At 38.1% G+C, this 12,954-nt stretch overlaps 1 protein-coding gene across 1 annotated transcript in view; it reads right to left on the bottom strand.

Moving 5' to 3' along the window:
- The window catches only part of LOC126380363 (arrestin homolog), a 117,182-nt gene that overhangs the window by 54,843 nt on the left and 49,385 nt on the right, over positions 1-12,954 (bottom strand). The gene's annotated exons all lie outside the window — the stretch shown is intronic.

Genomic DNA, 12,954 nt, shown 5'->3' with positions numbered 1-12,954 from the left:
CATGCAAACTACCAACAAAAATTGGTTTTTACCAGATCTAGTAAGTAGTTTTTTTTTAATACATCATAAATCGTAAACCGTAATTTACTTTTCATTCAATCAACTCAAGTATAGGAAAGATAAAACTAATACTTGCTGTTACGGAACCCTTCATGGGCGAGTCCGACTCGATTGGCCGCTTTTTTATGTTGCAATTGTCAACTTGCGACTATGTAGCCGCGAGGTATTTGGCCTTAACAATAAGGGCCAAAATGGCAATCTCTGTGGCGCAACCGTTTGCAGTTGCATTAAGACTACCTCGCCTGGTGGTTGCGCTACCAATAATAATAATAATAATAATAATAATCTTTATTTCAGACACAGGTCCATATAAAACGTATATACAAATACTAGGTAGGTATCATACAATAAAATAATACAATATAAATAATAATACAATTACTAAATTAAAATTTGGATACAAGTCTTAACCACTTCTTATACATAGGGGATGACCAGGTCACGCCAGACAGCTCAGTAACAATCGAGTTCTCGGATGTACGGATGCGGTCCATGAAGGATGCCACTCTATGTCTCACGATAGCCTCAAAGGAATTGACTCTTGCCTTAAAGAACATGCCTGAGGCACTGCAGTAAGGTTTTAGGCGCATTAATTGCCGGAAGGTGTTATTGTACTGCACTCTGATGCTATCATGAGACTTTTTAGTGTAGTTGGTCCACAACTGGCAGGTATATAGATTCTGACAGAAACTATTAAATAGAGTTACTTTGACCTCATCCGTACACCCATGAAATTTCCTCGCAAGCATATTACCTACGATGGACAGCGCTCTGCGCTGACGCTCCATGTCCAGGTCATCCCTACGGTTGCTGGTCAGGATGTGACCAAGATACCTGAATTGATTCACTACTTCAACAGGCTGTCCATCAATACGCAGTGGGCATACCACATCAGGACCCCTACCCGATCTGAACACCATCATTTCTGTTTTTTTCACGTTGTATGTTAGCCCGTGACTTGATGCGTACGATTCACACACATCCATCAACTTCCGTAGTCCCTTCATTGACGGACTCAGCAGCACCATATCATCAGCATAACTAATATTATTAATATATTTATTTCCGAATTTTAGACCTACGTTGGTGCTGCTGAGCCCCCCGATGAGGTCGTTAACGTAGAGGTTGAACAGATCGGGAGAGGTCAGTCCTCCCTGCCGCACCCCACAGCTCAGCCGATAGTCCTCCGACAATGTATTTCCCCATTTAACATTATTAATCTGATTATTATACCAAAAATTCATTAATTTTACAATATTACAATTAACCCCGGTTTTCGATAATTTTTCCCACAATAATTTATAATTAACTGTATCGAAGGCGCGGCTGAGATCCAGGAAGACTGCGTATACTGATGTCCCCCTGTCAACGTAATAATCAACAACCTGTTTAAGCGTGAAGATGGCCATGTCCGTGGATAGGTTCTGTCGAAATCCAAATTGAGCATCTTCAAGCTGTAAACACCCCGTCAAATATTTTTTTTGTAGTAGTCTTTCAAGTATCTTGGTCACAACCGTAGCTAGAGATATTGGCCTATAATTGCCAGCGCTGGAGCTATTTCCCGTTCTGTTTTTAATAATAGGTACGACCATTGTACGAATAAGATCCGGCGGTAGATAACTGTGACGCACGCATAGGTTGAAAAAACAAGATAATATTTCACATATGTCCTTTCCCGCATGATGTATATGTTCTATACTTAATCCATCATGTCCCGGAGACTTACCTCGCTTCATTAAGTGCAGTATCTTACAAACATCCTCCGATGAGAAGTGGCAAGCCTCCGAGGCCGATGTTACTGTATTGTTATCGGTAGTAGACCTGTCCCACACTGCAGGTGGGGGGCCACAACTGAATTTATCTTTAAACATATTAGCAATAGATGCGGGATCTTTTTCGTTTTCTACACTTAAAGGCAAAATATTCTTGAAATCAAATTTTTTTATATCTTTCCAGAACCTAGTAAAATTCTTTTTTTCTCGATGACTAACCAAAATATCAAATTTAATTTTTTCTTGATTTTTCTGAACATATTTGAGCTTGTTCTTAAAAGCCCTGCGCGCTCCGCACATCTCGTCATAGCACGGACCGGACGTAGGTCTACCTAATGTTTCCCAGCACATAAACTTCTCCCTTGCGTTTTTATATAATGCACTAACATGATAATTCCAACCTAGAATCTTATTAAACTTAGGTTTTTTAATACTGTGTGTCTGACTAGCTGCGCTCTGCATAGTGTTAATAATAAAACTGTAAAAAATATTAATCTGAGCCAAATGCTCCGCTATACTACAGTTATCGAGATTACAAAAAGAAGATAAATTCATTGAAGATAAATAGTTAGTAAATCTATTCTCACACAACGCTGTATAATTACTTATTTGTTCGTTATTTCGATTACCCCAAATAATCTTATAATTAGAACCTAAAGTATTATCACAGAACATTGACTTACGGCTAGTTATAATATCTATATCACAGTTTACAACCAACGGGAAATGATCCGACCAGTATACGTCGTTTAACACAGAGACACTTATTACTACATCAACAGCGGCCTCAGTACCCACACAGTGGTCGAGCCACCTTTTTGAGCCGTGCGCCTCGCTGAGAAAAGTGTAGGTATCGGAGTCTGCACCTAACGCGTCGATGTCTATGCAATGCCAGGATTGCTCGGAACAAAACGCCGTAAGTTCACAACCAAACGGTGCGCCGGGATGGGCGTTATAGTCGCCTAGCATAAACACCAATTCCGTATCACAGCTTTCAATAATGGCACATACGTTTGCCAGTACATCTGTGAATTCAGGTAAATTATCCAGTTGATCGGTAGGCATATATATGCTGAATATTAATACACTACATTGTTCCATAATTAAGCGTATAGCCACGAGCCGTGGGCTATTACAGTCAATCACTTGTACATTGGGAAAGACAGACTTATTCCATAGTAAGGCTACTCCACCGTATGGTCTTCCTTTAATTACGCCTGTACTGGTATCTATAGCTGAGACTCCGTGAGAACCGAAACTGTCGTCGACTGTGTTTAAAAAACCAAGGTCGTGAGGATATAGCCACGTTTCTTGAAGAGCAATCACATGATACTTCTTGCACAGTGACCGAACATGGTCTATAGATCTTTTCACTGACTTGCAGTTAAAGGATACAAGTGTTAGTTTGTCATTCATTTTGGTTGTCCTTTATTGTCCTGGTTACCTTTCCGCTGTAAGCGATTTCGTTCGAAAAATCTGCGGAACACAATGTCATCAGGCCAAAGTTTCATACCATTGTCGCTTAAAAATAAATCAATAGATTTAGCAGGGACGATAACTTTGTACGCGTTAAACTGGTTGCCTTCATGTGTATTAATCTTTATTACAGTGACATCTACATTCGTTTTATGCTTTATGTAACCCACAATATCATCTAGTTTTGTATCAATATGCACACGAGACACATAGAGGGGAATAGTTCTCGCTACAGCCTTAAAATTAAAATCATCAGAAGGTTGCCCCTGTCCTCTGCTATTCGTTATCTTCTTGCGTTTTTTATTGTGAACCGATTTCCATGGATCCTCCTTGATATAAGTTTTATCATTGTTAATTATTGATGTAGAATGTTTCATCGGTTGTTTTAATTGAGTACGTTTCGTACCATTATGTTTTACGGAGTCAGAATACAACTTTTTTGGGGTCTCAGAATGAGGTTTCAAATATGTATCCGTATTCACTGCACCTACGCTTGCATATATGCCTACGCCTTTGTACGGCAATGCGCGTGAATCATTCTCTGCGATCTCCGTATCGTCATTAGTGTCGGACTGCATACCTACAATCGTCGTACCCTTTTCTTTTGCAGAATTATGATCACTCGACCGTCTACCGTTATTCTTATCATAATAAGACATTGGAGTCAGTCCTTGCAAATCATTTTCCTTGTAATTATTTTGTCCATCTGAACGACATTTTTGTAAGTCACGGAGCAATATTTTTATATCGTCAATGTCCTTTTTTATGGGCGCTATGTGTTCGGACTCATTATTTCCTGTACTTTTTTCTTTTAAGACGGAAATTTCGCGTTTTAGCCAGGTCATCTCTTTCAGAAATGTGGTCACGTCAATGTGGTCAAAGGTCACTGGGGGCAACTTATTAAGATTTCTTGCAACAAAAATTGGCAAAGTATCGGGGTCGAATTCCTTGATAAGTTTGATAGTTTCCTGCAGAGCTTTCTGTTCGGAACCCTCTTTACGTCGTAGGACTTTCCTCTGCGGCGCAAGCAGAGATAGTGCCAACTGTCTTCCATCTTCAATTTCATTATTTGTATAGGCACTTTGACAGATTTGAATAATAGTAATTTCTGGTAATGTATCCACTTTATTGGCAATGAAGGCCAGAATTTCGCTGATCACCACCGCACACGAAGTACACTTATTACACTTAGACTTATTGTCCGCATTTTTAGTAATATTTGCCTGAGCGTCTGCGCTCGGCGGTGAGCGTAACATAGTTAATTAACTAACGTGCGGCTTACGCCGCATGCGCGAGAAGACTGAATAAGCAATAAGACACCAGAGGGGTTAAGAAGGCCACATCGAAACAATTCTTCTAAAAAAGCAATATTTAAATTAATAAAAAGGATCAGGTAGATTCCCCATCTATACAGGGTGTTAGTGACATCGTAACAAAAACTTTGAGGGATGACTCAGCTCATGATTCTGAGGTGAATTTTCCGTAGAGAATTCTTTTATTTTTCACTGTATAGACAGGCCGGGAGTGGTGTAGTTTTCTGTCTATGTAAAACTGTGTCTGCGTAAATAATATGACATACACGTGTAGGTTTTGGGTTTTACCCAAAATAAAAAAAGTAAATTGCCCATCTATAGTCACATGACAAACAGATTAATAAATTATTAAACTTTACAAGGACACCGAACTGTATTTAAAATATATTATAATAAAAGATTTATGAATTTAATAGCTACAATTAAAAAAACTTTTATCGAAAACCATTTAAGTATAAAATATTAATTATTAAAAAAGTTGGAAGATTGGTTTTTTGAAGTGGAATTTCGTGGTCTCAGCCTACTTCAAAGGACGTGATCTTTATGTATGTATGTAAGTTGGGTCCAATTATATTTATTATGTTTCAAATGCTGTGATTCGTAACTAAAAATGTTATAACGCAATTATTTTACGTTGCTGGACAAAATAATAAAACAAAACAAAACAAAAACTGTCAGCGAATATTTTTGTCACCTGATTCGTCAGAGCGCGCTAACAAATTGCATTACGTTTTTAGGCCCAGTGAAAATTTTACAAATACTAAAAGCACGCCCCGGACACTTCATACAAAAATCACGTCTTTACCCCATGAGGTTTATGGCTTCATTAAATTAAAGACATAGAATAAGGAATAATAATACGTATAGAACGGCAACTCTCCGCTCCCCACCAGCGTCTGAGCTAGGTTTACCTCACCCCCCTCGGTCTTACTTTAGTCTTTAATCGTAAGTGTCTCAGACGTCACATACACAGCTGCGCGTATACGATAACGTCAATGTGTAGTGTCTGTGTAAAACGAGGTTTTTTTGTATGAAGTGACCGGGGTGTGCTAAAAGTTTCCATCTGCGGCAAATCTACAATAAGTCATGTAAAAACAAATAAAAAAATAAAGAAAAAAAGCTAAAAGTCTCCGTGATCTAGTGGTTAGAGCATTGGGTGCATATTCAATATACAGCTGGAAATACAAAACAAATTGTTACTTGATATTTGGATCACATTATGTACTTATATAATTCTGTTGCTACCTATATAGCTTCTCTTTATTTTGATCAGAATAATAATGAATGGAACATGTAATTGTGCATGGGTGTATTACAAAGAGTCATCCTTTACACCCAAAAACAAAGATGCATATGTCTGTTATCCATTAAATTAGAGGGTTGAATGAAGGAAAATCTGTACAGCGCCATCTATATTGTTTTTGATGAACGTAGCCTGGGAAATCCCTAATTGTTATAGGCGATAAGCTGATCCAGGGGAGGGCATCACATGTAAGTACCTAATTACTATGCTCCACTTTAATTGTGTTTATGACAGGCAATAAATGAATATGAGTATCCCTTGTCAAAATAAGGTTCACCATATCCATCTTAGGACCTCGGATTAACAGAGGCTGAAAAGAAATCAGAATCATTTGTTCAACGTAGTTATCATACAAATACAAAATACTTTATTTTTAGAAGCCAATACACTATTATTGGTGATTGGAGCCTCCTTTTAAGCATAGCGCCTGTATCAGAAGACTCCGCTCTTCCCGAGAACTAATATTGTACTTACAACAAATAAGTAAAACAAACGACGAAAAGTAACTTACATAGTGTAGGTAACAAATGCGTGAAAAAAATAAAGGTAATCACCTTTATTTTTGTGTGTGTGTGTGTGTGTGTGTGTGTGTGTGTGTGTGTGTGTGTGTGTGCGTGCGTGCGTGCGTGCGTGCGTGCGTGCGTGCGTGCGTGCGTGCGTGCGTGTGTGTGTGTGTGAGTGTCATGGACAAACTTGTTGAAGGTCAATGTAACATTTTTGAATTTACGTCATTTCGCAAGGTGTTATGGCTGAGGAGAAGAAATGACAAGAAACTGCAACAGCAACACATCTTTTAAATCAATGAGGGGAGTTTTTGCTTATTACTTTCTGGCACACCATGGAGATTGCAGGCGTCAGTTTATATACCTAAGTATGTAAAGTAATAAGCAGCTGAATAACTAATCATTTCTTTATTTCCACTCCAGTAGGGCTAAGAAGCACATAATTCGTGCCTGGCTTTGCAAACTGACGTATCTGCAATTTTTGCTTTGCGTGTCTTATTGACAATATCAAAAGGTGCAACTCAGATTCACTAAAAAATTAAGATACTTACGTCAGTTTGTGACGTTGGCGATAAATTCATAATTCATTTTCGCTTTAAAAATGGTAGGTACAGTTTGTAGGTGGTCAGGATTTAGCATTAGGTCAATATTTTTAGTTATTTAAACGCACTGTGATAAAATTATTAGTATTTTATCGATTCTGATAATATTATTATGTCGTTTTGTCGATTGGTGCTAATATGTGGACGCAAATAAGTGATGTAATTCTGTCAAAATATGAACAAAATCACGTGACACTCATGTTATGGCAATAAACAAACTTATCGATTTCGACAAAATTTATTGGATCGATCGATAATTTTCTCACGTTGCGCATATTAGCTCTGCTGGAAAGAAATTAATCGAAAATGACAGTTAATTACTCAATTCGTACGAAAAATAATTTATGTTTTTTGTTTTAACTTTAAGACACAAAATTAAATTGGATTTGACTGACGTGTAATTAAAGTTTGTGGGATTAAGAAATTAATTTGGGTCGTGTCTGAAAAAATATTTTCGACACAATGTTCTCCGTTTTTACTGACATTAACTTTTGATTTTTGTGGTCTATTTATTAAATTAGAAAGTAATATGAGGCGTAATCCTTTTTTTTAGACGTGACTTATTGTAGATTTGCCGCAGATGGCATTAACTACTTGGCCGGACAAAGGGGAGCGCTGAAGGCTCTTACCCGGATTAGTACAAAGGTTTATAGTGTATATAAGCAAAATAATAATGATCGTTTACTCAAATAGTATGGGGAACTGTCAACATTTCATCATCATCATTATCAGCCGTACGACGCCCACTGCTTGGCAAACGCCTCCCCCGAGGATCTCCATGACGACCGGTTCTGCGCTGTCCGCATCTAGCGGCTGCCCGCGACCTTCACCAGATCGTCGGTCCACCTTGTAGCGGGACTACTTACTGAGCGTCGTCCGACACGTGGTCGCCATTCGAGAACCTTTCCGCCCCAGCGGCCATCGGTTCTCCAACAACAATGACAACAACATTTAAGAACACTCAACAGTAGCGACACCTGGTGGGAGAAATAGGCAGTTTTATCGACATTATCTATGACTCTACCATTCTAATTTCAATTTCGTAGAACGACAAAGTTCGTTTGTTAGTTCTAGAAACAGGTACTTGAAATATCGCGTTTCACCTTTGTTTTCTAAACAATAGAGGGTTGGAATTGCATCCTTGAAACTTTAGCTATAAGATCTGGATTCGAGTTATGCAGTGGAACTGCGACGCTGGCTGACCGTGGATGCAGTTTATAGCAGCTTTATGAGTCCACAGTCATAAAAATGTCAAACACTATACCAGTACGTTCCCTTGTTTGGTGTACCTTAACTCAATAGAGTTGCAGATAGATATGTATTTTTGGCTTTAAGTTTGAATAGGTAATAGTGTTAGTATGACATCGTAATGAAAACTTTGAGAAATGATTCAGGCCAAAATTCTGAGTTGATATCAAGTGGAATTTTCCGTCGCTTCTTCTTCTTCCGTGCTTCGGAGGGCACGTTAAGCCGTTGGTCCCGGTTACTACTTACTGATGTAAGCTAATAGTTGTTACATGAGCCATGTCGCGGCCTTTGGTGGCTCAATAGTTGGTAATCCACCTCACAACTCACACGATGGAAGAAGATTGTCACGGATTTTCCGACAGGAAATTCCGATTGATATCAACTCAGAATGGTCTGAATCATCACCCTAAGTTTTCGTTACGGCGTAACTAACACCCTGTATCAGAAGATATTTCAGCAGCGAGAATAATGGCTTCATGCAAATATTAGTAGGTACTCTCACATTTTCATTAATTATTTAGAGAAACAAAGTGGCTTGTAAAAAGAATGTGAATATTGAAAGCGTTGAAGTGGTCCCCACTTTTCATTTCAACGGAGTGAAGTGAAAAAAATCGTTGAAGTCTAGATTGTAACACCTCGTGTGTCCCGTCTGCTTACAAGGTAAGTTGAAATTCAATTTCAGCCGTAATCCTTGGGGTGGGCAAAGCCGCAAGGAGTCGGAAGACACTGTTAGCTGATGTTGAACCCTAAGGTGACTGGTAATAAAGTATAAATCCCTTCGCCTCTACAATCAATAAGTAATACTTAAGTTTAAGTTTATTAGGAACATAGACTAGTTACTGGCAAAATAAGTATATAGTATAGTAATAGCTTATACACTGGATGCGTACGGTCAAGAGTACTAATATGTACACACTTTGATACCATGTCACATTACCTTTTTCGACAAATTGACCCTTAAGTCTCATTAAATGTCAAATATGTTAGTGCGACAAGGTTCTAAAGTGGGTATATGATATTGCTCATGATTGTACCATACCACATTCTGCAACGCACTAAAGTCGAATATGTAGGTACTTATACAAATTGCTAGGGTTAAGTGTGGAGATGGGCAGGGCACTAGGCAAGACGGGAAGACAACAGATAGACTTAAGTTGTTACTGAATGGTGGCCAAGGCATAGTATATGATATCGAGGTAGACCACCAGCCTGATGGTCGGTTGATATTGTGAGGTATACCGGAAAGCAATGAGATTTGCATACGACCGGAAAGGATGGCGTGAAAGAGAGGAGGCCTATACCCAGCAGTAGTTGGATACCGACGCAGTAAAGAGAATAGCTTATTATACAGGGTGTTAGTGACATCGTAACGAAAACTTTGAGGGATAATTCAGGCCATGATTCTGAGTTGATATCAAGTAGAAATTTCCGTCGCAAAAGTATGGATCGGAAAATAATTAAAAAAAAAATTCATGAATTTTTGACAGGAAATTCCACTTGATATTAACTTAGAATCATGGTCTGAACCGTCCCCCTCAGTATTCGTTACGATGTCACTAACACCCATACCTACTTGTATGGCTACCGTATGTACTTGTACGGGGTGTAAGTGTCATCGTAACGAATACTGAGAAGGATGATTCATCTGATTATTCTGAGTTAATATCAAGTGGAATTTTCCATCGCAAATGTATAGAATTGAAAATAATTTAAATAAACTAAAAAAAAATCATGAATTTTGCGACGGAAAATTCCACTTGATATTAACCCAGAATCATGGTCTGAATCATCCCCCTGAGTATTCGTTACGATGACACTAACACCCTGTATACTTACTAAAAAAACAGACTGGAACCTTTACAGTGTAAGCACAGATAGTTTAAATATACAATAATACAATACAAAACACCATAACATATATAAGCTCACAACTATATGCCAATTCATAAATCAGAGTTACACCTATCGCTAGATCGACTACGTACCACACCTCGCCACGCTTTATGTTAGACCAATATGTAGTGATAGGTGGTGAGCCTTATCGCCGTCTATAATGGTCAACCCAACTGCGTCTCATTGGTGCAAGTCCGGTACCGGAGTTCTAAACGGTGCTTCCCCGTATGGGGAGGAAACCGGCGAAGCACAGGACAACAGTGACTATAATAGCTAGCTAATAATAGTAACAAATAAATAAATAAATAATAATATAATATAATAATAAGTAACAAAATAATATAATAATAAGTATAAGTAAATAAATAAATAGGTAACTAACAGTAACAACGGGATTTGTATTTTAAAAGGCGTCTTTGCCCTTCGCATCGAAGACACTAAGACTATTTTCCTTTGCGTTCAAAGTTATTATGTTATAATTATGTAAGTAAGTATAATCATTACTTATTTGAGAGCCACGCTCTTGTCGGTGTAGCGTTTTCTTAATAGGGCAGTGTTTTCCCTCTTGCCTTCCGCCCTCTAAGTAAGTATAAAGTAATGTCTAAGTATAGAAATACTTTTTTATTGTTTTTCAAGTCTCAATAAAAAATAATAATGAAATCTCAATAGATACTTTGAGTTAAGAAGAGAAGCCCCAATGCGGTCTGGAAATTAAATTCCGTCCGGAACCACTTGAGTCGAGTATCAATTTCCGACAATTCTTTTTCATTCGCCATTTTGCTATGGACGGCACGTTTTTTCTGCCTGCTTGCTTCGCATAATATTAGGCTTACTTATATCGCTGTGTGTTGCCCAATGAAAAAAAAATACGTTTGTTTGAAAAGTTTCCTGTAGACACCTCGTAATTTTATTTTAAGTTATAAGTACCTGTCATTTTCTTACCCGCTTAAAAGGAAAGTAACGGATGATTGACAACTGTAAATTAAAAAATGAATGAATTAATAAACCGGGCGAATGAAATAGGTATCTCGCTGATATGCAACCGGCATGGAATTGCATTGTCAACTTAATTCTGTCGGGCCAGTATACATTTTAAGAGGGTGTTTAAAATTTGTCTAAAATTGACGTGTGTTCCATAAATTTTGTGCCTGTCGATTACCCGTCCTGGAGTGTACTGGAATCACCACCATTATGCATTTATTGTGTAAAGCGTGTACTAACTTAGGCCTCAACAACCATCAGGTGAGATTGTGGTCAAAATACATTACGTAACGTCCAATCTATAAAACACAGAACTGTGGAGATTGACTGGGCAGAATACTGTGAAATGGCGGTGGATTGGTCATGTTCTTAGAAGACCTGTGGAAAACCCGAACAAACGAGCCCAAAGAGACCTGGCGACGCTCGGTTGACCGAAAGTTAACTCAGCATGCCATGGGAGCAAGCCACAGGGGCTGCAAAAGATCACGAGAAGTGGAAATCTGTTAGTCGAGACCTACCAACCGGGGATGAAAGAATTAGAAGAAGAAAAATCTATAATACATTATCCAGTATCACAGTCTCTAGGACACCATGGTTGCGCCACCATCAGGCAACATATTGCAAATAATTATGACATATTGCAATGCCCTAGTAACAGGGTTCATGTACAGTCATGAGCAATATAATGTACCCACTTTAGGACTCTGTCGCACTAACATATTTGACATTTAGTGAGACTTACAGTTCAATTTGTCAAAAAAGTTATTGTGACATGGTACCAAAGTGTATACATATTAATGCTCGTGACCGTACTGTTCCACCTATGTAAAACATAGTATTTGAGACCTGTATTGTATAAGTATTGTACATGATGGCAATAAATAAAAACAAAGTTTATAGGACCACCGTGTGGAATACTTTCTCTTTAAAAACAACTGCATACATTTTGTTGGTGGCGCGACTGTATCGCCACCATAGTGTCCCAGTGAGATATTGCCCTTAACCACTCATACCTACTAGTATATGTATGTATAAAACAGTATAATATATTGTTACCATTTTTGTGAATTTATTGAAATATAAAATTTAAATCAAGTTTCAATGATTCTGAAATCAGAAAAAATAAATTAAATATTTATTTGTGGCAACTTCCGAGCCCGTGGAGTGTGAGAGAACAATAAAAATAAATACGATGTAGCATCATGTTTTATTAAATTTGATTGTTCGGATACAAAATTTGTTGTTTCGAAACAGATGTTTTTGGGTCGAATGTGTTTATGGGTTTAAAAAGGTCGCCTATTGTTTATTTGAAAGACGGATCGTGATAGCTTAGTTAGAAGAACGCGTGATCTGACTTCTGTCGTAATGTTATGGGTTCAAATCCCGTCTTGGGCTCTGAATAACTGAATTGGAAGTAGTACGCCGTTCTACCCGCACTAGACGTGTCCCTGGGCACCTCCAGAATCATGTGCTAGACTGATTCGTTCGTCGGGCGGGACGAATGTCGTGAACTGTCTATGTCTAATGTTGTCAGGCATCACATTATCAGTGTCAGTATTTCAAAAGTTGAATAAAGCCAATATTTTGGTAATGTCTTTATTTATTACATCGACTTTGTGAGTTTGAATTCATATTTGGATCATAGATAATTGGAATCACATTCTTTCCAGTATTTGTGCTTGAGGAGAGAAGCACAAATACTGGAAAGAATGTGATTCCAATTATCTATGATCCAAATATGAATTCAAACTCACAAAGTCGATGTAATAAATAAAGACATTACCAAAATATTGGCTCTATTTA

Source organism: Pectinophora gossypiella, chromosome 3 (genome assembly GCF_024362695.1).
Source record: "Pectinophora gossypiella chromosome 3, ilPecGoss1.1, whole genome shotgun sequence".
Classification (NCBI taxonomy): domain Eukaryota; kingdom Metazoa; phylum Arthropoda; class Insecta; order Lepidoptera; family Gelechiidae; genus Pectinophora; species Pectinophora gossypiella.
The sequence above is the reverse complement of the archived record's forward strand: the minus strand, read 5'-3'. Positions and strand labels throughout refer to the sequence as shown.